The 27,847-nt window shown below is 42.1% G+C and overlaps 1 long non-coding RNA gene across 1 annotated transcript; it reads right to left on the reverse strand.

Moving 5' to 3' along the window:
* Positions 1–511: 511 nt before the first annotated feature.
* On the reverse strand, positions 512–24,243 carry LOC119861959. The gene is made up of 5 exons (XR_005295081.2): positions 24,181–24,243; positions 19,893–20,073; positions 11,547–11,663; positions 10,520–10,566; positions 512–4,591 (listed from the first exon to the last, which is right to left on the reverse strand). It is a non-coding gene; the product is annotated as an uncharacterized LOC119861959 (long non-coding RNA).
* Positions 24,244–27,847: the final 3,604 nt, after the last annotated feature.

Consider the following 27,847-nt stretch of genomic DNA (forward strand, 5'->3'; position numbering starts at 1 on the left):
CCATATCACTGTGGCTTGTCATAAATAGAAACAGTGGTTGCTAATTTCTATTTTGGTAAAAATGACTGGTCATTGCTTTGTTACCAGCCGATCTTTGGTAACCCAAGCCCAGATCCTCAAAGGCATTTAGGTCATGAGAGTTAGGCACCTTTAAGAATCTGGACCCCAGTTTATGTATTAACAAGACATTTTTAAAAAATCATTCTGCTTTCTCTCTTTTGTTTATAACAGATATAGTTGTATTTTTTATTTAATATTTTAGTTTTTTGTTTTGGTCTCCTGGGCATTTTTCTGATCACTGCCTAGAGGGTCAGAAAGGAATTTCCCAGAATTTTTCCCCTCTTTAAAAAGAGGCGTTTTCCCTCTGGGTTTTTGCCTTTTTCAGGAGAACTACTCAGGACTAAAAATATACTTTGCCAGTTTGACACCGTTAATTTGTTGCTAATTTGACTTAATGAATTCACACCAGTTGGGTTCAATAAAAACCTTTCATTTTTATAACTGAATCTACACTCGGTGCCTTTTATTTCATTTATATCATTAATCCCTTGACTGCTGCCTGACCACAAACAAGTCTGAGAAAAAGATTTAACAGAAGATCCATTTGAATACATGAAACACTGCAGGAAAAAAATGGCTCCACCCAGCCAAAATGGATGAGAGGAGCCTTTCCCAAGATGCAGACCACCCTATTACCATTAATCCCTGTTGTGTGTAAAATTTATGCTTGACCTTGAGGCATGAAACCAAAGTCTCTTGCTCCATGATAGGTGTAGCTGCACATGTAACATACATTATCCATGTTCTATATATGGTACTCACACAACATCTGGGTGAATGCTCTGCTCCCATCACAACCAGTATTTTCTTCTTAGTTTATGTTCTAATGTGACATCCAAGTTGCTCCAGGAGCTGCCTGGGAAGTTACTTACTGTTCCTGCAGGTAGGTCAGTGCAATGGAGCTTCTTTTCCCCTTCCACACCTGACTGGCATGTGATGAAAGAGTGTCTTGGCTCCCTGCTACTTGATGCATCGTGGTTGGGCATCAGAAAAGAGAGTGAGGGAATGGTAACCAAGAGTAAGAGAGGGGACATAGACCCACAGGATTCCACCTAAACCAACCCCTCATATTTTGACTCACAACCAGTGGAAAGTTAAGGAGGTGCTAAGTGCTTCTGGAAGCACAACTGGCTGTTGGGCCAAAGAAGGCATTCCTTGCTTCCAAGTAAGTAAAATAATTCACGAACAACCCTACAGAAAGAAATGGCGTATTACACAGCACAAAGATTTCCTACCCTAAGGGCAAACCTCTATGAACATTACAGCTGCTTGGAAAAATAGGTCTTTTTCGCCTGTGGTTTTAGCAAATCCATTTTTCATTTTAATCTAATTTTTCATTGGAAAAGGTTGACTTTCTTGCAAAAATATTGAAAATCAAAGTATTTTGGTCAAAAACTAGAATGTTGATTCAAAATGTCACTGTCCCATATCATAGAGGTTGGTTTTACGCTCCCATTCTTTTCTCTGGGCCAGACTGTTGGGCTAAATCACACCTCCCATAATGCACCTCTTTTCCCCCTCTTGATGAGGAGTGTGGGTTCATCATAGGAGTCACGGGCCATGGCGCTACATGCGATATGTAGTCCAGATAGAGACCCCAAAGAAGAGAATGGGAGCAGAAGGCACCCAAATTACAACTTATACAAGGCATGGAGCCACCATTTTGAATAAAATACTTCAGGTTTTGGCCCAAACATGTTAATTTTCAGGCATTTCTTTTTAATGACAAAGTAAGTTTTTGCAGAAAGATTCTTTTAGCAAAAAATTTTGATAAGTTGAAAACCCAAGTTTTTTTAGAAAAATAGTGAGCTGACATCCATGGCACTTCAGCCTTCATGGGACTCCCCCTCTCAAACCTCCCATAGTGGGTAAGGTATTAGACAGATCTCCAGGTAGTATCATTCTGGTGGCCTTAGGCTGGTCCAGGAGACTCTGCACACAGAGATACCAGAACTCTTTACAGTAATCCTTTTGACTTCATTTTTGGTCATTACTTGACTTAGTTTACACCTGTACAAAGCAGGTGCTAAGATCATCTTATGAGGACAGGGCTAGCTACCTTGTAAGACATCTGGTTAGCACAGAGAAATTACATTTTTCCATTATATTTGCTATTTCATCATCCAATTTGGTACACAGTAAACTCCAATACAGAAAGCTGTCTTTTTAACTGAAGAAAACATTACCTTCTTCCCATCCCCACATGTGGCGAGACGGAGGCACTCTGAACTACCTTTTGGGTGATTGTTTTCTATCCAACAACTATACCAATCTAGAGTATTCCAGAGTCTAAATAGCTTATATGCCCATGGCAAGCAGATAGCGTCTACAACTTTTTGCAGCTCACAAGTAAGGGAAAGAGCAAATCAATCGCAGTGAGGGGGTTCTATTTAACTATCACTTTTCAACAATACTGCAGGCACATATAAACACTAAAGCAAGACAGATGCATATTATAGATGAACATAAAATGAATTGTACCCTCTACCTCACAGCACCCCTCTGAGGTAATACTCATTGATGTATGTGAGACACTCAGGTGCTAGAGTGATCTAATAAGTGTTTAGATAGAATGCTATAAATTAATTCAAAGCAAATTAAGTAAAAATAGAGAGAAAGCAAAAATAGAATTAAAAAAAATTCTAGAAATGTGATATGTCATAGATGACAAATATGATTAAGTAGATAGATAAGTGAATAAGTAATCTAGTAGTGCACAGGACCATTAGGAGTATATTTATTAAAACTACTACAAATGACCAAATGCCATTGTATTTTTTTCTTCTATTAGACAACTGTATCTAGATACTAGCGCCAATATTTTCAAACTTAGGTGCCTTCAATAGGAGCTAAAAGGGGTTAGCACCACTGTTCCCTCTAAGCTGTGTGCGTGTGCACGCACACACAGATCCTAAACCCCACGCACATGACGAAACACCAGGCGCACAAAAAATGAAATACTACATTGGAGCCAGGCCAAAATATCATTTACGGGCGACTTTTGACATTGTTCACCCACCATCTATCAACACAGCCAGATTCTACTAGCTGGAAAGGGGGGGAAAGGGAAAGGAGGGCAATGAATCATACCTCTTCCTGCCATCATTTTGAACATGGAATGTTGATCACATCGGGATGGTCGGGACCAACACATCTCCTTGTAGTCTGTTCATTTGGCTGCGTACAAACTCAAGTACATGCAAATAAGTCAAAATGCCTGGCCATAGTTGCTAAGGAACTGCAAAGATTTCCCAGAAATGAACCAAGGTAAGTGTTGTTTTTGTGATTGAAATCTTTCAAAGACATTGGACTTCATACATTTAATCATGATGTTTTACCATTTCCCCATGTTTTTTTGCTGCAGATGCATGGACATGATCAGAGCTATGCACAAACTTCCGGTATCCTGATCTGAATGATCTCCCATTTGCCCTTTTGTTGAGTCACGCTGTTAAGCGCATTGAAATAGTAGCCATATAATAAAAGTATTAATTTTAAATAAACCAATCTGGTAAAAATTCAATCCCAAAATGTCACTGTCTAGAGGTCTAAAGCGTAAAAGAACAGCGACTTCATTTAAATCTGGATGGCTAGATGAGACTATTGAGACGGTTAAACCAAAGTCACATAGTGTAATGCTTGTTAAACTTTGTGAAATGTTCACATGTGATGAGGACAGCGGAGTGGTTTGTGTATATTGTTGAGATGCCAGAGCTTCGGGAGAATTTTCAACAGGAAGAATGTGGAACGACGTATGGTAGCTGGATTTCTTAAAGCGTCATCTGTAAAGTAAGTCTCATATAGATGGTGTAACAAGACTTAAACAAAAACCCTTCCTTACGGAGTGGATTGCTTAGCATGATTCTTGAAAGTCCAAATGCCACACATACTACATATCATAGGCACCCAGAGAGGTAGTGGAGCAGGGATACCCAGGGTACATGTCAATGGAAAACATATTAGTGCTTAAGATGTCCCATATGCTTTGGGGCAGGAACCATCTTTATGTTGTGTTTGTACATTGCTTGGTACAATGGTATCCTGATCCCTGACTGAGGCCTCCAGTCTCTACTCCAGTATGAAGAGACAATAACAATAATCTACAGGTTTCAGTGCCTCAAGCTGCACCTAAACAGATGAGTCCTGAGTCCACAAAGATACTTTGGATTTAATCCATCATCCATTTACATGCGTAGAATACACTCTTCTGAAGAGTTGGGAAGTCTGGAAAAACCATCTAAGCAATATTGCCATTTCTGTGCTGTTCCCATTAAATAGGATAATTTGATTATTTACAGCAGCGCTCCTGAACTGTGTGGCTCCCAGAGTAACTGCATGTGCTGATCATGCCTAAAACCAGCTCCACATGTTGGGTTTACAGTTGCTGTTAAGAGAAGATTGTAGAGGCATATTCGGTCTGTGACTCTCATCTGTGCTGCCTCTGCCCAGCATCTGCTCCAATGCTTGCATAAATTGTTGATACCATCCTTGGTAACGAGCTTTCCATGTGAGATTCCTCATGATTTGGGGCCTAGATAAAAACAAACAAAAAACCCTCAATGAGTTAAGAAACTTGTTCTTGGGGATCAGTCTTGATGAAAAAGAGATTTCTTGTTATATTTATGTACCTCTTTATCATATAACACCAAGGAGCAACAATTGGTTCAGCAGCTGTTCCTTCTCCATCCTCCTCCCTTGAGCTTAAAGTTGGGCCAGGAACTACTGACTGTAGTTGAAAACAATAAAGTCAGGGACAAATTAAGTTTACAGAGGCCAAGACTGACATTGTGACATACTGCAAAAGTACTGTCATCTAGTGCCCTGGACCAATCAATGTATGCAAAACAGGCTCAGCCAATCAGGGACATGGCTCCAATCACATGGTAGAAATAACATGATCTTTCTCCCATGTGCTTACCCCATGGACCTATCCCTAAAGACCAGGGCAAACTTGGGATGCGCCTTGCACAGCAGATTGGTGCAGAACACAAATATCCAAAGAGAGGTAAACATTTGCAAAAAGCTATTTATGGAGAGGTCAGAGCTACCACAATAAGAGCAGAGCAGTGCTGATTGGCTGAGGCAGTCTGAGGTCAGGACTGAGATCAAGCTCATTTGTGACTCAAGTTGAGTCGTTCACACAGCTCTAGACATGGGCTTGTTTGTTGGTGGGTCAGTGGAACTGTCTGGGCTTTTGTCTGTAGTGGATGTCACAGGGAGGGAGCAAAGGAGTGTTAGTGGGAAGGATGAGAGTCAGCCATGCAGAGCTTGGTGGGAGGTAAGGATTGGGGGGACGGAAGGACAGGCAGAGAGAGCTGGGGGATGAGGTGGTGACATATGTGGGACCCAGTATCCACACTGATCTCAGCTTTATAAAAAAAGAAAAGGAGGACTTGTGGCATGTTAGAGACTAACAAATTTATTTGAGCAAAAGCTTTCGTGAGGTACAGCTCACTTCATCGGATACATTCAGTGGAAAATAGAGTGGGGAGATTTATATACATAGAGAACATGAAACAATGGGTTTTACCATACACACTGTAACGATAGTGATCACCTGCATGGCCCCACAGTATGCCAACATTTTTATGGATGACTTAGAACAACGCTTCCTCAGCTCTCGTTCCCTAAGGCCCCTACTCTACTTGCGCTACATTGATCACATCTTCATCATCTGGGACCCATGGAAAAGAAGCCCTAGAGGAATTCCACCATGATTTCAACAATTTCCATCCCACCATCAACCTCAGCCTGGGCCAGTCCACACAAGAGATCCACTTCCTAGACATTACGGTGCTAATAAGCGATGGTCACATAAACACCACCCTATATCGGAAACCTACTAACCACTATTACTACCTACATGCCTCCAGCTTTCATCCAGACCACGCCACACGATCCATTGTCTACAACCAAGCTCTATAATACAACCGCATTTGCTCCAACCCCTCAGACAGAGACAAACACCTACAAGATCTCCATCAAGCATTCTTACAACTACAATACCCACTTGCTGAAGTGAAGAAACAGATTGACAAAACCAGAAGATTATCCAGAAGTCACCTAGTACAGGACAGACCCAACAAAGAAAATAACAGAACGCCACTAGCCATCACCTTCAGCCCCCAACTAAAACCTCTCCAACGCATCATCAAGGATCTACAACCCATCCTGAAGAATGACCCATCATTCTCACAGATCTTGGGAGACAGGCCAGTCCTTGCTTACAGACACACCCCCAACCTGAAGCAAATACTCACCAGCAACCACACACCACACAACAGAACCACTAACCCAGGAACCTATCCTTACAACAAAACCTGTTGTTTCCACATATCTATTCAGGGGACACCATCAGAGGGCCTAATTACATCAGCCACACTATCAGAAGCTTGTTCACCTGCACATCTACCAATGTGATATATGTCATCATGTGCCAGCAATGGCCCCTTTGCCATGCACATTGGTCAAACTGGACAGTCTCTATGTAAAAGAATAAATGGACACAAATCAAACATCAAGAATTATAACATTCAAAAACTGGTTGGAGAACACTTCAATCTATTTGGTCACTCGATTACAGACCTAAAAGTTGCAATTCTTCAACAAAAAAACTTCAAAAAGAGACTCCAACGAGAGACTGCTGAATTGGAATTAATTTGCAAACTGGATACAATTAATTTAGACTTGAATAGACACTGGAAGTGGATGGGTCATTACACAAAGTAAAACTATTTCCACAGGTTTATTCCCCTCCCCCCCCCACTGTTCCTCAGATGTTCTTGTCAACTGCTGGAAATGGCCCACCTTGATTATCACTACAAAAGGTTTTTTCCCCCCTCTCTCCTGCTGGTAATAGCTCACCTTAAGTGATCACTCTCGTTACAGTGTGTATAGTAACACCCATTGTTTCATGTTCTCTATGTATATAAATCTCTGTCAATCTGTATTTTCCACTGAATGCATCTGATGAAGTGATCTGTAGCTCATGAAAGCTTATGCTCAAATAAATTTGTTAGTCTCTAAGGTGCCACAAGTACTCCTTTTCTTTTTGCGAATACAGACTAACACGGCTGCTACTCTGAAACCTAGCTTTATACAAGTTTGTGTTTAGCACGTGCATGGTGGTTCGTGCAGCTTTGGTTTTAAAGTGAGCTGGTTCCTCCACCCCCAGCAGCAGATAACTTAGTCTTGCAAAGACAGGCGTCACCAGGGTATGTAGGAGAAGCACAGAAAACCACACCATGCAGAGCTATAGCAACCCTTGCTATTGCTGCAAGAAAATCATGAAACCATGCTGACCCTCAGCAAGGGGAAATAACCACCCAGAGGGACCAATGTCAGTGGCTGCAAGAGTGTCTCTGCTGAGGAATGTGTTCAGTGTCAGAAAGACTGAGAAGGAATTCACCGTAATGCCGAGAGAGCTAAAGGGGAGTTTGTACAAAATGCCTGACAAATGGGGCCTGGATATCTGATAGGTGCTACCATGATATTAATACTAAATAATAATAATTGATCACCGCCATTATCCAGGCATCACAGAACAGATTTGACCTCCCTCTCAGATTAACAACTCTCCTTCCCTTTTACAAATGCTAATTCCCATTCATATCTGTGTCCTTCTCTAGTGAATTCACCTTTGCTGCAACAAACCAGTTAATAATTTTGGAACAGTGTCAGAGCTCTGCCTCTGTGGGCTCATGCTTGTTTTGGCCAGCCAGCAGGGAGGGGAAGGCTGTAGGGTTTGCTGACGAGGCCTCCAGGGCCACAAAACCCACAGTTTCAGCAGCCAGGTTTTAATAGCCTGCACGAATGTCAAGTGCTCCTCTTCCCCGAAAGCCCACCCTCCAGTATCTGTCACCATGTCTGCGGGAGGGAGGAGTGTTAACAGCTGATGTCAATCCTCCTACATCTCAGCATTCACATAATGCAAAATTGTATGAGGCTTGCAGATGTTGTAAGTACTATTCAATGGGCATGTCTAGACGAGGAAAACAGGTCATGGTTCAAAATGTGTTAGCCAACATATTAGTGTAAATAGGGTTTAGCATATTTAAAAATGTGCTCCGTCTTCATGGTCAACCATCAGCTTCCCACTAATGTTTTAAATGTGTTAAACCCAGTCTACACTAAGTGGCGTTCAAAATTCTTTACACCAGGGGTGGGCAAAGCCTGAGAGCTACATCTGGGTATGGAAATTGTAAGGCAGGCCACGAATGCTCATGAAATTGGGGTTGGGGTACAGGAAGGGGTGAGGGCTCTGGCTGGGGGTGCGGCCAGAAATGAGAAGTTCAGGGTGTGGGAGGCTGCTCCGGGCTGGGGCGGTGGGGGGGGGAGGTGAGGGCTCCAGCTGGGGTGCAAGCTCTGCGATGGAGCTGGGGATGAGGGGTTTGGGGTGCAGGAGGGTGCTCCAGCCTGGGATCAAGGGGTTTGGAGTGGGGTGGGGGGAGAAAATCAGGGCTGGGGCAGGGGGTTGGGGCACAGGAGAGCTCAGCGGTGCAGGCTCTGGGTGGCGCTTACCTCAAGCAGCTTGTGGAAGCAGCAGCGTGTCCGCCCTCTTCTCCGATGTGGAGGCGTGGCCAGGCGGCTCTGCGCGCTGCCCTGTCCGCAGGCGCCATCCCTGCAGCTCCCACTGGCCTCAGTTCCTGGCCAATGGGACTTCCCCAGGCAGTGCTTGGGGCGGGGCCAGAGTACAGAACCGCCTGGCTGCCCCTATGCATAGGAGCCAGATGGGGGACATGCTGCTGCTTCCAGGGGCCAGGGTACATGTGTGCAGACCAGCCCCTGACCCCACTCCCTGGCTGGAGTGCAGGAGCGGGGCAAGCCCCAGATCCCATTCCCCAGCTGGAACTCAAGGTCTGGATTAAATCAGCTGGCAGGCCAAATGTGGCCTGTGGGCTCGAGTTTGCCCACCCCTGCTTTAAACACTTTTTTTCCCAATCTAGACAGAGCCATTGGGTACAAGGGTTGCAGAATCATATCCCAATAGGTACTGTACAGAAAATAGGCATTACTAATTAGGAGCATCCTGACAGCACCCTATCATTTGTCTCCGTCTGTCTCCTAGATTAATTTAAAAATAGCTCTATCATTTCCAGTAGCCATGAGCACAGCTCCGGAGTGATATATGCAGTGATATAAGTTACTCGATAGATAGGTGAGAGGCAGAAGATAAGTGAAAGAGGCAGAGTACAATTATCTAATTTGTACTAATGAGATAATCCGTGGATATGCAAAATGAAAATAGTTCTGCTTGTATGCAGAGTGGTCAGAGGTTTCGGTGTGGGGGGGGGGGGTAGAACAACAAGAAAAGGGGATGTGAATGATCATAAAGAAGAACATCCAAATAAGCGTCTTCCGTGGAAACATGCCAAGAATGACTCATAGAAAGGGGCAAATCAAAGGCAACTGCTACCTTTGCAGTCCATCAGGGCCAGTGTCTAGTGCCTTGCAGGGCATGATGCCGTTTGCATTTACTGTGGTTAGCGTTTGATTATGCATTTGCTCAGTTCTTGGTGTTTCAATCTCTGTAATGAGTTTTGCTGTGAGAATGTTAGGTCAGAGTCCCAAAATGTTGTCAGCAATACCTTGGAGAGCTGGCTGCTGGTCACATTCATTGCAAGGAAGAGCCTACAGTCTCGTAAAAGCAGCTGGCAACATAGAAGAGCCAGGCTAGCAGACTGCATTGGGAATGATGCTGCATTAGAAGAGCAGCAGAGGAAGCTGGAGCTGTGAGGAATTACTGTAGCCCATTTTCTCGTCATTTCAGTGTTTGTGTTTGAATTTCACATTTACAGCCCTATGATAATGTATTTGCATATTTAGCTATTTTTGTGATTCCCCAAAATCTAAATAAAAATGTACAGCTGATCATTTAAGCACATAACAGGTAGAAATAGCTCACTAATGCAACCTATAATTATTATTACTAATTCCCTTAGTTAGTTTTAGAACTGAGCAAATATTTAATCTGTAATCATTTTTAGAAGTTGTCTTTTTCTGTTATGTCCTGTGAATGAGGTATATTGTTGGGAAGTAACTCTGGGTGTGCAGATTGTTTGCAAACAGCTTGTTACAAGTATTCAAAATTCTTGATTGGAAACATGGATGTCACTCATAGAACCAGGTTTCAGGTGCAAACGCTTACATTTCTTTATTCAAAATTTGTTTTCCTTAAATAGTCTCCTAAACTTGCCTATGAGCCAAATCTCTAGCTGGTCTAAATCAGCTGTGTTTCATTGAAATCAACTGGCTTTTTAACCGATTTAGTTTAATTTGGTCAGTTAATGAATTAATCTAAAGTAACACAAACCAGTTGTAAACTGATCTAAGAGTGTCCACACAGGAACTTGCATCAGTTTAACTAACTCTGCTTAAAATCTGATTTTAGTTAAACCAGTGCGATTTATGTCTGAAGAGACCATATCCCTGTGGGGTTTTTTATGATGTTTTATAGTACCTCTTCTTGTTGCTTTATGATTATTGTCCTCCTCTGCTGAACTGCACCTGTGAAAGTTGTTTGAAAAGTTAATATTTTACAGGGACTGTAGACATTCTGTGCTTCAGATAAATCACTTGCATCTATGCAGATTTGTTAACTCTTGTCACACTGTGCTTTTGAAACTGAAGACATCCATCAGTGACACAAAGAGAAATTGATTTTTGTCTTTGAGTTAGAGATTTGTGTGTGTGTTCTGGGAGCAAAAAGGGCAAATTTATTTTCATATAATTAACCTTACATTCCTGAAAGATCCATTGGAAAGTGGCTAAAGTTTATGAGACTGATTCTCTCCTCACTAAAACCAGTTTTACAGTATGTGTCCACAGCAGCTTCAGTGGCATGACTTCTGATTTCCACTGGTATAAGTCAGAGGAGAATCGGGCCTTTAGGGTCAATCATTTAGATTAACTATAGTATATTAGATACCTATCCCTCCAAAATACTGGTGTCTCCCTGTGACATTTCCTTTAGGGGGAGGTCCTAAAGTGTCGCCCACAAATTTCCATCCTTCCACCCTCAAAGGCTCCATATTGCCCTGGAGACATCACCAATGATTATTTGTGATATGGGACAATAGATTCTAATGCCCTGATTTTGAGCTGCAAACACTCCGTTTACGTCTTGAGTCACCACATGGAGACAATGTGTTGCAATATTGCATTGCATCAGCACAATGTCTTTATATACAGATGCCATGGAGTCAATCTGTGAGTCTTTATCCTGACACTATGTCAGATAACCCTAAATAAATCCATGTCCCTTTAGTTGTCTTGTGACAACTTCCCCATGGTTTCCCCATGGTGCAGAACCATCCTGCACATTTCAGGACACAATGTAATGGAAAAGCTTCACTCTGGCTGGGAGGGCAGCACATGGACTTCCCAGAAGTGAGTCAAGGTCACTTGGATTTGTTTGTTAAAAGGTATTTTTGAAGAATCTGAAGCACCAACAGCAGCGAGTGAGGTGTATGAGCAAGACCACTCACCCTTATGCCATCTGCAGCAGAAGAACAGCAACAGGAGGAGCAGGAGAAAACTTAAGCCTCCGGTGATCCAGAGTCCAAGGAGAATGACAAGAGGTGGATTCATTTCATTTCGTGTTCCTGACATATAAAAGGAAATAAGTTGTCTGAGTATTTTATAAAGAAATAACTCTAATGGCTAATGTATATTTTTCAGGGATGGTCTTGGTAGGTTACAGGACTGTGCTGAACTCAGGCAGCAGTGCTAGGACAGCATAAGTCAGTGGTTCTCAACCTTTCCAGATGACTGTACCCCTTTCAGGAGTCTGATTTTTCTTGTGTACCCCCAAGTTTCATCTTATTTAAAAATGACTTGCTTACAAAATCAGACATAGAAATACAAAGGTATCCTAGCACAGTGTTACTGAGAAATTGTTTCCTTCTGATTTTTACCATATAATTATAAAATAAATCAATTGGAATACAGTATAAATATTGTACTTACATTTCAGTGTATAGAGCAGTATAAACAACTCATTGTCCGTATAAAATTTTAGTGTGTACTGACTTTGCTAGTGCTTTTTATGTAGCATGTTGTAAAACTAGGCAAATAGCTAGATGAGTTGATGTACCCCCTGGAAGACCTCTGCATACCCCCAGGGGTACACGTACCCCTGGTTGAGAACCGCTGGCATAAGTGATGATTTCAGATAATGTCTCTTGCTACCTGGATGACTATGCAGCTGTGGAACCCTTGCTCCCACTACACCTTGAAAGATGTGCACTCAGTGACACAAGGGCTTCCGCTGAGCCCTGCCTCATTCACTGCACGCTTAGGAGACACAGGAAGAGGGATTCAGCTGCGCAAATAATGGATTTCTCAGTTTATGGGTAAGAAAAAGCTGCCCACATTAAGACTTCTAGCCCAGTGGTAAAGGCACTCACTTGGGATGGCAGAGACCCAGGTTCATATCCCCTCTTTGGGGCAGGGATCTGAACCCAGCAGTTCCCCCTCCTAGACAAGTGCCCTAACCACCAAACTATTGGCTATTCTGGGGTGAGGCTCTCAAACTCCCCAGCTGAAGCTGTTGGACTTTGTATTGACTGCTCATTGGAGCAGAGACTTGAACTCGTGTCACCCCCCTTCTGGGTGAGTACGAGAGTCATTCTCTCTTGCTCTCTGGCCCAGAGAGCAAGTATTTAACACAAAGTGGAACAGCTTCAACAGAAGAGAGTGTCACCCCAGAATAGTGTGTAGCCTGGAAGTCAGGGCCCTCTCCAGGGAGAGGGAAGATCTTCATTCACATCTGTGGTCTAAAGCAAGGATTGAAGTTTGGGTCTCCTATGCCTCAAGAGAGTACCCTAACCACTGCGCTAAACGTTATAAAGGTAAGCAGTAGCAACTCCGCCTCTTTCTCCAGCTGTTTTCTGAATCTAGACCCCCCCCACACACCCCAATTTTGTTTATTTTGTTCTGTCTTAAACTACGCATGTCAAATTTGCAAATAGTTTTTGGTCAACCAAAATGTCATTTTTTGATGAATAAACTATTTGTTCGAAGACATTCACCCAGCTTAGTGGAATTCAGAGCAGTAAGCACTTCATAGCAGATGCTTGGAGGATCAGACCTGAGATCTCTGTGGCATTCCCTGAGCCCAGAAAAGATATTTATGCTCAAAAGTGTTTCACTAGGCAGCCAAGTTCACATGTGTATTGTATCCTAAGTTTACTCAGATCATTGCCAAAAAAGTGCTAAAAATCATGCTGATCATTCTATGCTTGCACAAAATGCAACGTCCAAAGGATTATAACTCCTCAATGAGGACTAGCTCCCTGCCAATTTCAGCTTTCTATCCCTAACTCTTTTGGCACCAGAGCTATTAAAAGTAGACTGTAAGAAACTTTTGATCATGAAGAAAGTATATTTTTCCATATTCCAAAATTGCTGAACTGTTTTTGCTCAGTCTTTCCTAAACAAGTAACCTTTGATCAGACACCAGACCATGAAAATTTCAACTTGGTCAGTGAAAGTTTTGGAAAGTTATCAGAATTAAGAATAGAAATTTAACCTTAGCTGGCATAAGCATGCCTGTATTAATGAATGGCACACAGCAATACAATACAGGAAGTGGGGAGGCGTTTGTGAGCAGTACTGTGCCTCAGAGAAGATTATTTTACACATTGTTTGGATTCCATATATTTACTTCCCATTGTTGTGTAACAGCCACAGGCTAATTTTGATTTTTGCTTCTAGGTTTTATTTTGGTTTTTACTTGATACAACAACAAAACTCATGCCTGGTTGAACTCTACACTAGAGTTAGGTTAGGTCGATACAAGGCAGCTTATGTCGACCTAACTATGGAAGTGTCTACACTCAAATTTCACTCTTGCTGACATAACTGCCCCACTACACCAACTTAATAACTCCACCTCCACAAGACGCATAGCATCAAAGGCAATGTAGTTAGGTCGATGCAGTGTCAGTGTAGACATTGTGTTACTTACATCGACTGTTACTGGCTTTAAGGAGCCATCCCACAATGCCACTCACTGACAGTACTATAGATACAAGCGCTTCTGGTGAAGACATACACCGCCAACACAAGGAGCAAAGTCTAGACACACACAAGTGATGTAATTACTGACACTATCGATACAAGCGCTCCTGGTGAGGATGCGCCCTGCCAACGCAAGAAGCAAAGTCTAGACATGCACAAGTGATGTAATTTTTGCAGTGGCTGTATGATGAAGTAAGTTACCTTGACTTAACTTTGTAGCGTACACATGGCCTGAGAAAGAGAACCATCCAGCTAGCCTTAGTCTTAATTCACTTTTATCTAGAGATGAGCCTGAAACTAAACCACACATATGAATATGCCCAAATGATGGGTGCTCTCCAAATAGTGGGCCAAACCAAAACCCCAAATCTAAACAACCTCAAATATTGGGGAAGTTGGAATCCAGATTAAAATTCTGGAGGCTGGACCTACATCCAGTTTTATCAAAAGAAGATGAATTCATCTTTTAAAGTTTAACAGCCTCTTGGAATCATACTGAGCAGAAAAAGATTTACATTCAGTACTAATTAGTTTGATTCAATATTGTCACTGTACAAAATGTTTGAAATGAAATTTGAAACTGCACAAACTCAGCTATTTTTTGGGATTTGTTACAACCTGGAAACTCAGACTTGGGTCCTCAGAAGGTTCACATACCTTTCCAGAAAACCTAGGTGAACTTATGGCTTTGCTCTGAGATCATGCAAAGTTCCACATGGCTCTGATGCAAAATCAAATGAAATGCGATGATTTTGAATTGATGTTTCATTGAACACAAAATTCAAGGTAAAAACTCAAGGGATGAGAGGCTGTCTTGGACATGTGAAGTTTTCTCTGCAAAGTATGAGGAGAGCTCCTCACAGCAGAAGGTGCTCAGGTCTGTGGTAGGCACAAGACAGTCTGAATTGACCACGGTCATTGTCTAGAACTGTTCTTTTAGCCGAAATTTGCCAGGTGCTATTGCTTTAGAGAAGATAGGTCCATGTTTCCGTTCCAATCGTGGTCTAGGATCACATATTCCTTACACCACAGTTGATCAAATTCCATGTGGATCTCCCACCACTGGTGATCAAGCCTCCTGTTCTCACATTTCATTAGTCATTGTTTATCAGTAAACCATGACAATCTGTGTGGGTAATGGAGAGGAAAGGGATATTTAGGACCAATATGTTAATGGATGTGGATAGAATATGGTTTAGTCTTTGACCAGACCATTGACAGACTGGGCTCATGAGGTATGTCTACACTGCAAGAGAAGGTATGACTGTAGCACAGGTAGGCGTACCCATGCTAGCTTTAAACTAGCTATTGTGGGTTACAATAATGGTGAGGACATGGTGGCACAAGCCCACCTAGGAGCCTACGTACACACTCAAGTTGCTATCCTGTACCACCACATGTACATTGTTGTTACCCTTGCTAAAAGATCTTAAGAATGAAGTGGCTGAGCTGCTAAAAATCATATGATTAAAGCCAGCTAATTGCATCATTAAATGAGCTATTGAGCTATGGAAAGCTAAGTATTTATTAATGTATTTATTAATAAATGCTAAATGTTATTACTATTACAGAGTAACAGAAGATAGCCAATTTTGTACCTATTTTAAAAGATGCAATATAGATGATCCTGTAAATTAGAGTTAAATTTGCCTTACTTCAGTATCAGGTAAACTGATGGAATTGATAACTAAAGAATGTTATAAGACACCTAGATGAATGTCGTTGGGTGAGCTGGTCCTATAAAAGGGGTTCAAGGTCCAACTCTAGCCCTACTCCAGTCCTGCCTGTCAATTCCTGGTCCCTGGTCCTGATCCCAAGACTGTGGCATTCTGGGACTTGTAATCAAAAGGGACCAGGAGAATAGGAGACTGGGGAGCAATGAATGCTGGATAAAGGGGCAGGAATATAAAATAACTTCTTTTGCTCTAGTAAGAGAGAGACCACTGTCAGGCTCTATTGTGATTGTCTTTACCTGAAAGAAATAAGACCTGTTATTGGTTTCTCCAAGCAAAAGGCCCAATAAGGGTTTAGAAAAAAACTTGGTGGGGAGGGGGGAGGGGGCTAGAGGGACTTCATAAAGCAACTTGATAAAGAGTTTTGTTTTGGGCTAGAAAACTAGAGACTGGGGGAAACCTGGAGAGATCAATAGCTGTTTATGAGTCTCCATCACAGCGTTCTGGCAGTATCTCAGTTTTGTTTGTTTGGACTCTTTCTTTTATCCCAGTCGGAAAGGATCTTTGGGGTTTGACCAAAGGACTACACTATCCTAATGAGAAAGAGGAAACTGAGGCAACAGCTGCTCTATGATGAAATTACCTTTGATATAATTAACATGATCTGAGAGAGACCAACCAGTTTGGCATTAGGGAAGTGACATTTGCCTCTCGACTCTGCTAGAATTCTCCCAGGGCATCAATAAAATAATATTTGTAATTAGTTACTTGTACTTTCCAAAATCCTTTGTCAAGTCCTTCACAAGTGGCTATTATGACAAGTAGTGAAGGGGTGAGAGGTAAAGTTCTGCCATATCCTGGAAACTGGTTAAAAAATAAAATCAACAAAGTGCAAGCACAACTCTTCAGTATGTGGCATAGATGGTTATTATTATTAATGCAAGTGTCCAATATGTACTAGATATGCTCCAAACATTCAAGACAGATGGCATCTGCTTTGGTTCTGCCTGAAGGATCCACACCAGGACCAATGTTTATGTATTAATGATCTGGAGAAGGGAGTCAACTGTGAAGTGAGTGGCCAAATTAGCAGACGATACAAGATATTTAGTTTAGTCACAATTAGAGAAGACTGAACTGCTGAAAGATTTAGCTAAATTAGATGACTGTGTAACGATATAGTAGATGAGGTTTAATGTACGTAAGCACAAAATGATGCCCATTGGAAGGATCTGCTTGTCACTGTTACCAACGGAGGGACAGAATTCCTCAGTACTGTGGGTATTGCAAGTTACATACTGTGACAAAGCTCTGTCCTTGCCTCCGTGGGTCCCACGTTTCCTGGCGGATTTCACTAGCCTCAGAGGATCACTGTGACCCTCCACAATACCCTTCCTTCTCTAGAGACAAGGGTCACAGTCTACTGAGCCATTTTCATCATAAGCCAGCGAGGGAGGTGAGGAGAAGTTATCCTTCCTTGCACAGTCTCTGTTGTCTCCCAGTCTCAGTGATTAATCAGGGAGCAAAGGTGGGGTAGGGGTGGAGCCCGGGCCCACCCTCTACTTCGGGCTCCAGCCCAGGGACCCTAATAGTATCAGCTATGGTAGCTGACCTTTTAGAAGCATTACATGTACAATTCCCTGGGCTACTTCCCCCACAGCAGCCCTCACTTCCTCAAGCTCCACTTCACCCTTACCTCAGGGCCTCCTTCCTTGTGCCTGATATGGTGTGTACTACTCAGCCTCTCCAACTGCACAACTTCTTCCCACAGCTCCTGACATGCACTCCCATCTGACTAACTGGGAGGCTTTTAACTAGTTTCAGCAAGCCCCTGATTGGCTTCAGGTGTCCCAATCAACCTAGCCTTCTCCCGGCCTTTTGGGAAGTTCTTAATTGGCCCCAGGTGTCTTAATTGACCTGGAGCAGCTGCCATTTCACTTATCCCGGTACCAGGGATTTGTTTAGCCTGGAGCTAATATATCTATCTCCCACTACTCTTCCATAGCCATCTGGCCTTGCCCCGTTACAATACATACCACCGCCTGTGTTTCCATGGTTGAAATGAGGTTCAGATATAGTTAATGTGATAGGTTTCAGAGTAGCAGCCGTGTTAGTCTGTGTTCGCAAAAAGAAAAGGAGTACTTGTGGCACCTTAGAGACTAACAAATTTATAATTATTGGTGTGTATGATAAACCCATTGTTTCATTTTCTCTGTGTGTGTATATAAATCTCTCCTCTGTTTTTTCCACCAAATGCATCCGATGAAGTGAGCTGTAGCTCACGAAAGCTTATGCTCTAATAAATTTGTTAGTCTCTAAGGTGCCACAAGTACTCCTTTTCTTTTTAGTTAATGTGATGTGTCTGGTTTGCTGTGGTACTCTGAAGGTGACGTTATAGACTCCGCTGTCATTGAGCTGTAGCTTCTGAAGGAGCAGAGAAGCATTTTCCGGGAAAAATACAGCCCGGCCTTGGTATTTGGGATGTATAAAATTATGTCCAGAGCAGCGGGTGGGAATCCCCTCAGCACCGACAGAGCAGTTAATCACTGTGTAGATGGTGAATGGATTAGGGGAGTTACTGAAATGCCACTGAATGGTCAGAGGAAAGGGAAATGGCCCCTGAAGCCTATAGGAGACGGGTAGAAGGACAGAATGATTGACAGTTCCATTGACTGAATCCTGAGGAATGTCAATGAGAAGAGCCTGGGAGAAACCTGCAGAAAATAAACAGACAGAGATCAGCAAATCATCTGCACCTGGCACCAGAGAAAACATCCCCCTTATAATAATTCACAGTGTCTGAAGGAAAATAATAACCTAATGCCATTGGTAAAGACAACTTCCCACAAAATATGCAGTGTTACAAACTGCACCAAAACTGGGCACACTAAGGTAAACTCTAGCTGCATGTGTCATGTTTTATTATATTCCAATCCATCATGGTTACACCATCAATACTGTAGCTCTAAGAACATTTCTTTCCAGGGGTACCCTGGGCTGCAAATTTGAACACAATGAAATCTGCACGTGAGGAGAAGGCAGTAACCTTGGTTCTTGCTGAACAACAAATTTCCAGGGGTATGCTCTTCCCCAGAGACATCTGGGGCTGCTCCAACTGAAGCCGGTGGAATATGTGTATGTGCATGTGAGGAGGCGGCTAGGCCCCATGAAATCTCTCAGAATAAAGCTGTTTCCAGGGTTTCAACAAATGAACCAACAATGGGCAGGGTCATGACAGTAATAGTGAGAAATGTGGTTCCATCATTTTGGGAAATAGGCTTTCCTAAAATAACCCAAACAGCTGTCAAGAATGTTTAGTTTTTACTCATTTAGTAAAAAGAGTAAGGGCTGATGGGTTACTCTCTTGGTATCTGCACTGGGAGAAAGAGGAAGGGTGAAGTCCAGCTGACTCCTGCCTCTCAGAAGACCCTTTAAGGACTTGGAGATATAATAGCCTGTACCAAGCCAGCCCCAAAGACCTTGCTTGGTGCAGGGACCCCTTGGTACACCCTGGAGACCCCAGAGGGGAGACGGAGGAGATTGCTTAGGACTAGGTTAGTGCGGGATGGGTCACTCCCTTCCAAAGACATCGAAAGGAGGAAAGGAGAGACTGGGCTAGGAGGTGCCGGGGAGAGGGGCTTTCTCCTTGGAAGTTCAAGTTAATCAAACTTCATCCTCACAGTGAAAGTGCATGTGACAGATCTCTGCCTACTGTCGTGAACCCAGCCCACCGTGTGTGAGCTCTGTACCAACAGAAATCAGTGGGGTTCAAATAGCGTTCATACTAATCTACAGGGAAATAAAGATAAGGTATGTTGTAATAGTTAACAGCAAATGAACCCATTCAGAAAGGAGGTCTGTACAATGAAACCTTATCATATGCTGCACCTTGCATATTCACTGTGCTCACAAGGCTTAACTGATTAATACAATCAAACCATTACAGGCTATGAAATTAAATCAAATACAAACAGAAAACCTTTTTGGACAGTACCAACCAGTTCCCTTTTACTCACATGATGTGAAACTATGTAAGTGCTGATTACAATTTAGAAACGATGCAGAGCCTATTCAACAAGTTCAAGTTAAGACATTTCCAATGAGGCATTTTCAGCTCTCATCCCTTCCTGTACTTACTGAGGAACGGCAGGATAGACCAGCAGCTCCTGCGTGACTTCATGTCTCTTCAGAATCAGTATATGTGGCTGCAGCAGAGATACTGCAGGAGGAGCCCCTCATTACTGACCTCATAGTCCAAATGAGCGTCTCTGAAATATCATTTCAGCCAGGAAGGAAGTTACTGACGCTCTCAGGGTCTCTACAAGAGATAGAGGGCTTTATTTATAAAATGTAAAAGATTCACTTTTTTGCCTGCATCACTTGAAACAGATATGCAAAATTGTAGAAGTTTTGAAATACAATCTAGCTGTTCGCTTCCTAAAGTTAATATTTACTAAAGTAAGGGCTGAACCTCTTTGTGGGCCAAATTCTATTCTCAGATACGCTGGTGTAAATCCACAGTAATTCCACTGAAGTCAATGGATTTACATTGGGGTAGAAGAGCATAATCTGGCCCTTTGCTCTCTGAGAGATCAACCATAACACTTTATAAACCTTATCTGAAGAGGCAGTGTTCTCTAAAAAAGAGACGCTGTCTTAAGCTGTGGCAGGGCATTTGTATTTAATAGATGCAACAGTAAAACAAAGTTTTAAACAGTTTTGAATAAAAATCACTTTCCCTCTCAACCTGGTTACACCTCTTTGGTACCTGTGATGTCATAATTCTATTTCCAGTTTTCATAGATTCTTGAAGGAAAAACAAAGCAGATAAAAAAACAAGCAGGAAAAAAAAAATCAGACCTTCTATAAAAAGAAACACAAAATACCATAAACACCATTTTCTTTTAGCTCAGATATTTAAAAACTCCTAACACAACAGCAACTATGATTTAAAATTCCTACCTTGCCTCAAAATGCAAATTATTAAAAAATACCAGTAAATTACATTTGAAGGCTCTGATTTAGGAAAGCATCCTTAGTATCAGGAAAGTATTTAAGCACATGATTAACTGTAAGCATGCACTTACCTTCAAAAGAAATTAATGGGACCTAAGTACATGATTAAAGCTCCAATTCTGCAAAAGTTTGCTTATGTGATTAACTTTAACCACTATAAATAATCCCAACACTTCAACAGATTTACTTACAGTGCTCAAAGTTAAGCAGCATGTGAACAAGTTTTTGCTGGACTGGGACCTAAGTATTCTGGAATCATGGCCTAAAATAGGTTTTAGTTCGGGTCCCATTCTAGAATGTATCACTTCATAGATTTCAAAATAATTAGAGAAAGTACTTAAAGAAAAACATACCTGGAATCTCAAACTTAATTTAGGAGAAAGACTACATAAGACCACTAATTAATCAGAAAACTTGGGAGAAAGTGAGGCGGGGGAAAGGAAGGAAGCGGGGAGAATGTACCCAAGTAGTGTTTAACAGACGTATGCTTATACAGATGGGAAAATACTTTCATTTAGCTCTTAATTTTCTGGGCCTAGTACACATTTACAAATCTCTCATGGTTTAGCAGACACCCCCATGCTACTTTCAGCACAAGGATTACCTAACCTAAAATTAGTTGATGTTATACTAAACCTATCTAACATGTTGGAGTCCATATATCTAGCAGTTACTCAGTTTTACACAAATAGAATTAGCAGCCACCAAAAATTAAATACCCTGATCTCCATGTGTGTGGAAGAATAGAGCACAACAGTACTTAGACCCACTTTTCAGAACACATCCTTTACAGTACCTATGTGAGTCCTTCTGTATTCTGGTATATTAGCCAGTATAGCTACTTCAAGAATTCTGTTCCTAGGAGAAACATTAGTAGTTAATTTCAGTCATGTGTCATAGTTGATGACTTACTGACAAAGAGTCAAATCATAAAAGTTGAATGAATGTTCTTTGCCTAAGGCCAATAATCTATCCAACCATTTTGAAAAAAAAATATCGATGCTATCATTTTGTTTTGTTTCTCTAACCCCAGTTCAAGAGAAATTACTCTCTCTCAAGTTGTTCTCGGGTATCTCCCCTCCGAGTTACTTGACATGTGAAACACAATCAAAAGCCAAAACATTGGTCATAACAAGGCGTGGAATTTTCAGCGTCTGTTACTCAAGTATCCTTCTCCATATCCATGATGAAAAAATCCCTTCAATTTTACTTTTAATTCCACACAGAAAGATACTGACTATTGTTCAATTCCCAACCAGCTCCCAAAATATTTCCCATTTTCACTTTTCTAACAACCTTTTTTTTCTGAGAAAGGCAGACATGTCTGGCGAAAAATTGAATTGTTCAAAAACTATCCAAAAAACTTTTAATAGAAAATTTTCAAATAACCCTATCATGAAGTCCAGTCAACTTCCCACTCTTTTTTAGAAAGGAGACATCATTTCTAAATAGAACTGACAAGGTTCAATTAGAGGATCAAATTCTGCTATCAGTTAATGAGTGCTGCCCTATAGACTTCAACAAGCTTGCAAGTTCTAACTGACAGTGAAATTTGGCCCAGTTACTTCGAGAATCAACAAAAACTCATAGTTGAGTTGCATGGGGTGAATGAAATGGTGCAACATCAACCCATGCACAGAGACTTCTTGTTGTTCCAAGAGGAATCTCCATATCACCAGAAAGGGACATAGGCAACACAACAATTTAAATATAATTCAGTGTACTGAATATTAAAGACAGTAAATATTTCCTGTGGCATTCTGTATATACGAGACAACCCTCTGTAGATCACATGTTTGCCCCGTCACTCAAATACACAACCCTTCAAGAGCTCATGCTAACCACAATGATAACTCTGCTTTAGCTAAAGCGACTCCAGTTTCCTGCTTCACTGGTGTTGAGACCGAGAAAAGATCGGGCTTTCTCTTCTTGTGTTTTCACTGAGCTGTGACGACCAGGTGTTTTAAAGAGAAAGCCCTCTGATCACCTAACCCAATCTTTGTCACTACCATGGCCACTGGACATAGCTATGTGACAAACCCTGTTCTTTTACATAATGCATTTGTATTACATTGCACTGGGGCCCACAAAGACGTATTCTATTATCCCCCACACAAACCTACATTATTATTGCAGTAACAGATTCAGGTCCAGTTCTGCTCTTACATACGCTGGAGTAATTCCATTGACTTCCATGGCATTCCTCCAGAATACTGAGAGCAGAACATAACCTTAAACCTCCATACATCGCACCAGGCATAGTGAAGCCAAATATTAGCCATCATTTAGTATTGGTTGAAGAATGGGTTTTATCCCCCCACTAGTTCACATCTAGGTTGTGTCTGCATTTGAGTTTTTGTCTTACCCATAATTATTTCCAACAGATGCAGACTGACTGGTGGTGGAAATGGCAGAGGTGGGTGGTTTGGAGATGGTACATGCATTTTTTCCAACTGTGTTATCTAGATCTGCTCAGGGAAGGTGGCAAAAATGCCTGCATATCTTTAATGGTGTAGCATCCACTGCTGGTACCAGTGGTGGGGCTGCACTCACTGGGCATTACAAGTAATGTACTGTAGACAAGCCTCTGCTGAAGAGGCGTGTGAAGGGAGGATAATGGATATTCTCTCTCTCAGAACATATTTCATTTGTAATATTGCTATGCAATCAATAGCACTGAGGATAACAAAGGGATTAACTCTGAGCTATTATAGTTAAGAGTTTCAGAACTCATGTGCTGTCACATTTTCCTGTCTCATCCCATGCCGAGGCCAGCTAGTTGGATGTCAGGTAGGGCTGTGTGGAAAATACACCCAACAATCTGTGAAACTTAATGAAAATAATCACAATTTCATTCTGGGGCATTCTGCCTCATACTATAAATTGACACTTGATTGAGCCTTCTTTCCCAACAAGGGACTAGGCCAGTGAAATAAGGCTGCTTTCAGTGAGCAAAGGGGAAAATGGAAACGGGAATTCCATTTCTTCCTCAATTCTGATCTAATCATTTTGAATAGAGTTAACATCCACCGTCCGTCCCTGAAATATGTACCTTGTGTCTTTAAAACCCCCTCACATTTCTGTAAGTAATTACAGTTGTACAAAGCAGTAAATTCAGCTACACATATACAACTTCTGGGGCAGCAGCCTGAAGGTGACAAACATGCAGAGAGCCATTCAAAACAGCAGCAGCAAATATGTTGTGGTAATAAAAGATGCCACAAATTAAGCCCACACACAAGTCGCAGCTAGTAGACAGAGCAAATGTGGTAATGGGTCAGCTCTTCAGAATAGAATACGGGTATATATGCATGAAATGAGTTCAAGCAGAGTGTTTACACTGACTTTTTTGCTCTTATTTTTTTTTATTTTTGCCTTTTAAAATAAAGAAACATATTTGTTGACTAACCTTAATATTTTCTGAAGCACACATTCTCTCCAGTCTCAAATGTCTGCTGAGTGCACTGGGTGCAAAGCTGGTCAAATCCTTAAACAGAGAGACATAAAAACCAAACACACTGATTAGCAAATTGCTTTGCCTAGTTCAGTTCAATGTGATTTGTGAGGTCCTGTTATCCACCACTTGCAAATATTTAGTCGACTGCTGGGAATTTCTGATAACGCTTGCAAGTGCCAGGATTATTCATCCAAAAACCTGTTACAAAAGTTATATTTAAAACCTTTAAATCATCAAGTCAGAGCACAGCAACAATACCATGCAACTTAGGCAACCACTCATACCACACCCATGCTGAATGTTAAATATACTAATTGAACAATTTGCAAACTATTTGGTGAATACTTACAAATAACGAAAATGCATGCAGAAATCAGGAACAGTTCTCAATAGATTTGCTAACTAAAATGGAGGTCATATTCTTAACTAATGTTCTTTGTAGTAAATAGATCAACCAGCTCTGCTCAGCACACTGGGATTTAATAGTTTAAGGTCTCTTTAAATGACCAGTACCCTTGCAGCATATTCAGCTTTAATTGTTGGACAGCTGAGGGTGGATAGCCATGTTAACTGGGCCAAATAGGAAAAAATATAGCACTTTTGATGTTTTTTGGGGGGTAAACATTTTAGGAAGTAAGTATAGTTCTCTCCGTTAACACACTATTAGAAGCTTAGCTACTGTTGAGAATTTAATGTAAACGTTCAGTGATTGTGACAGGAGTGTGTTCAACTGGATCACTGAAAATTTGTGTAGTGCAACGGTGGTAGGGTTGCTAGGTGTCTGGATTTCGATCAGAATGCCCAGTCAAAAAGGGACCCTGGCGGCTCTGGTCAGCACCACTGACCAGGCCATTAAGAGTCCAGTCGGAGGCATTGCAGGGCTAAGGTAGGCTCTCTGCCTGTCGTGGCTCTGCACGGCTCCCAGAAGCAGCTGCATGTCCTCCCTCTGCCGCCTACATGTAGGGGCAGCCAAGAGGCTCCGTGCGCTGCCCCCACCCCAAGTGGGGGCAGCACCCGCAGACACAGCCACGAGCAGAGCTGGAGTGGGGCCATGCTGCTGTTTCCGGGAGCTGCTTGAGGTAAGTGCCACCCGGAGCCTGCACCCCTCACCCCCTCCCACACCCCAACCCCCTGCCCCAGTCCCCCTCCTGCCCTCCAAACCCCTCAGTCCCAGCCTGGAGCACCCTCCTACACCCCAAATCCCTCATTCTCGGCCCCACACCAGAGCCTGCACCTACATCCGGAGATCTCATCCCCACCCATATACCCCAATCCCCTGCCCCAGCCTGGAGCCCCCTCCCGCACCCTGAACTCCTCATTTATGGCCCCACCCTGGAACCCATATCCCCAGCCCAGAGCCCATACCCCCTCCCATACCTCAACCCCCTGCCTTAGCCCAGAGTCCCCTCCCATAAGCGGAACCCCTCAGCTCCACCTCCCAGTCCAGAGCCCTTCCTGCAGCCCAAACCCCTCATCTCTGGTCCCACCCCAGAGTCTGCTTCCTCCGGCCGGAGCCCTCATCCCCCCTCACATTCCAACCCACTGCCTCAGGCCGTAGCCCCCTCCTGCACCGTGAACTCCTCATATCTGGCCCACCCCAGAGCCCGCACTCCTCACCCCTTCCCACACCCCAACCTCCTGAGCCAGCCCAGCAAAAATGAGCCAGTGAGTGAGAGTGTGGAGAATGATTGACAGAGGAAGATGGGGATGGAGTGATCAGGGGTGGAGCCCCAGAAAAGTGGCAGGGGCAGGGCCTTGGAGGAGGAGCAGAGCAGGGCAGGGCAAGGGTGTTTGGTTCTATGCAAGTAGAAAGTTAGCAAACCTAAATGGTAGTAATTCATGTTGTTGTAGCACATGAGAAGAGAATTGTATGTATGTGTTTAAAGCTCTGTTCTACGCAGTGACGTATTCAGTTAGTGTGCAACTGCAATGTAATTTGACCAATGGTCACTTTATACTTGTATTTGCTAAGAATGAAATGTCTAGAAAGCAGCAGCCCCCTAGGCAATTTGTCCTTTTCCTTCCTTCAATATTATGTCCACAACTATGTCCAATATTATGTCCACAATTTAGAAATGAAAATAAAATTATACTTCCTCTAAAGTACTGAGCATCTGGTTTAGATCATGCTTAAATAAATCAAAACAGGTAACTCTTTATTATTATTATTTTGGATTACAGTAACATGTAGATCCCCAACCATTGATAAGGGTTCCATTATGCTAGGCCTTGTGCAAAGCAAGGGTCCATGCCCTGAAAAACTTACAATCTAAGTATAAAAACAATTGAGTATTAGTTGTTCTAGCTGTGCAATTTATACCCCATGTTAACAACTGCACTAAAACTGGGGGTGGAATTTGGGACCAAAATTGTTTGATCCACTTTTGGAACATGCATTATCTGTTTATCTATGATTTCAAAGGGGCAGACTTTGGGAAGTTAAGGGAATTAGCTAAAAAGTTCAGCTGGACTGAAGAGTGGAAGGACTTAAAAATAGAGGAGGTTTGAAATTTCTTCAGGTCAGCTACACAAAACCTATCAAATATGCATCCCAAGTTAGAAAGCCTGTAGGGAATGGAAAAAGGAGGTGATCAGCAAAGAAAACTACATTGTGAAGGTTAGAAAATATAGGCATAAATGAGAATTGCTAAAAATCAAGCTGAATTTGCTCTTGTCATGGAAATTAAAATAAATCTGAAGAGGTGTTTTAGTTCTATAAATGAAAAGAGATAAGGAAGGATGAGGTTGGGCCACTATGCAGTGTGGTTGGGAAGGAGATGAAAAATCTAAATATAATGCAAAAACTAAATGAATATTTTGCTTTGGTATTCAATTAGGATAATAATATGGAACATGTGAATGAAGGCAGTATGGCTGATGGAAATACTTGTTTAGAAATGGAAATTACCACATCTGAGGTAGAAGAAAAACTTAAAGAACTTAATGTGCTCAAAAATCAGGGGGACTAGCTAACTTCTGTCCCAGAATATTGAAAGAACTGGCAGATTGCTAGTTCAGTAGCAAGAATTTTTAATCTATTTGGGGGTTGTATCATATGACTAGCGAATAGCTAGTGTTGTACCTCTATTTAAGAAGGGAGGTGGAGGGGAAAGTGATCCAGACAATTACAGACCTGTTAAATTAGCCTCAGAAGTATGCAAGGCTATAGAACACACGTTGGAAATTACATAGAAGGAGATACCTGGGTGTGTGGGTTGATCACAGGATGACTGAGTCTCCAATGTGATGCAGCTGTGAAAAAGACAAATGTGATCCTAGGATGTATGAGGTGAGGCATTCCAGTAGAGACAGCAGTTTCAATGCCACTGTAGAAGGCACTGGTAAGACCTCACTTGGAATACTGCATACAGTTCTGGTCACTCATGTCCAAGGAAGATGAATTTAAACTGGAACAGGTGCAGAGATGAATTACTAGGATGATCAGGAGAATGGAGGGCATATCTTATGAGAGGAGATTCTAAGAGCTTGGATTGTTTAGTCTAGCAACAAGAAGGCAGAGGGGGATAATATTCCTTTATATAAATTCATTAGGAGGGTAAATACTAGGGAGAGTGAAGAGCTATTTAAGCTAAAGGACAATGCTGACACAAGAACAATT

Source organism: Dermochelys coriacea, chromosome 9 (assembly GCF_009764565.3).
Source record: "Dermochelys coriacea isolate rDerCor1 chromosome 9, rDerCor1.pri.v4, whole genome shotgun sequence".
Taxonomy (NCBI): Eukaryota; Metazoa; Chordata; order Testudines; family Dermochelyidae; genus Dermochelys; species Dermochelys coriacea.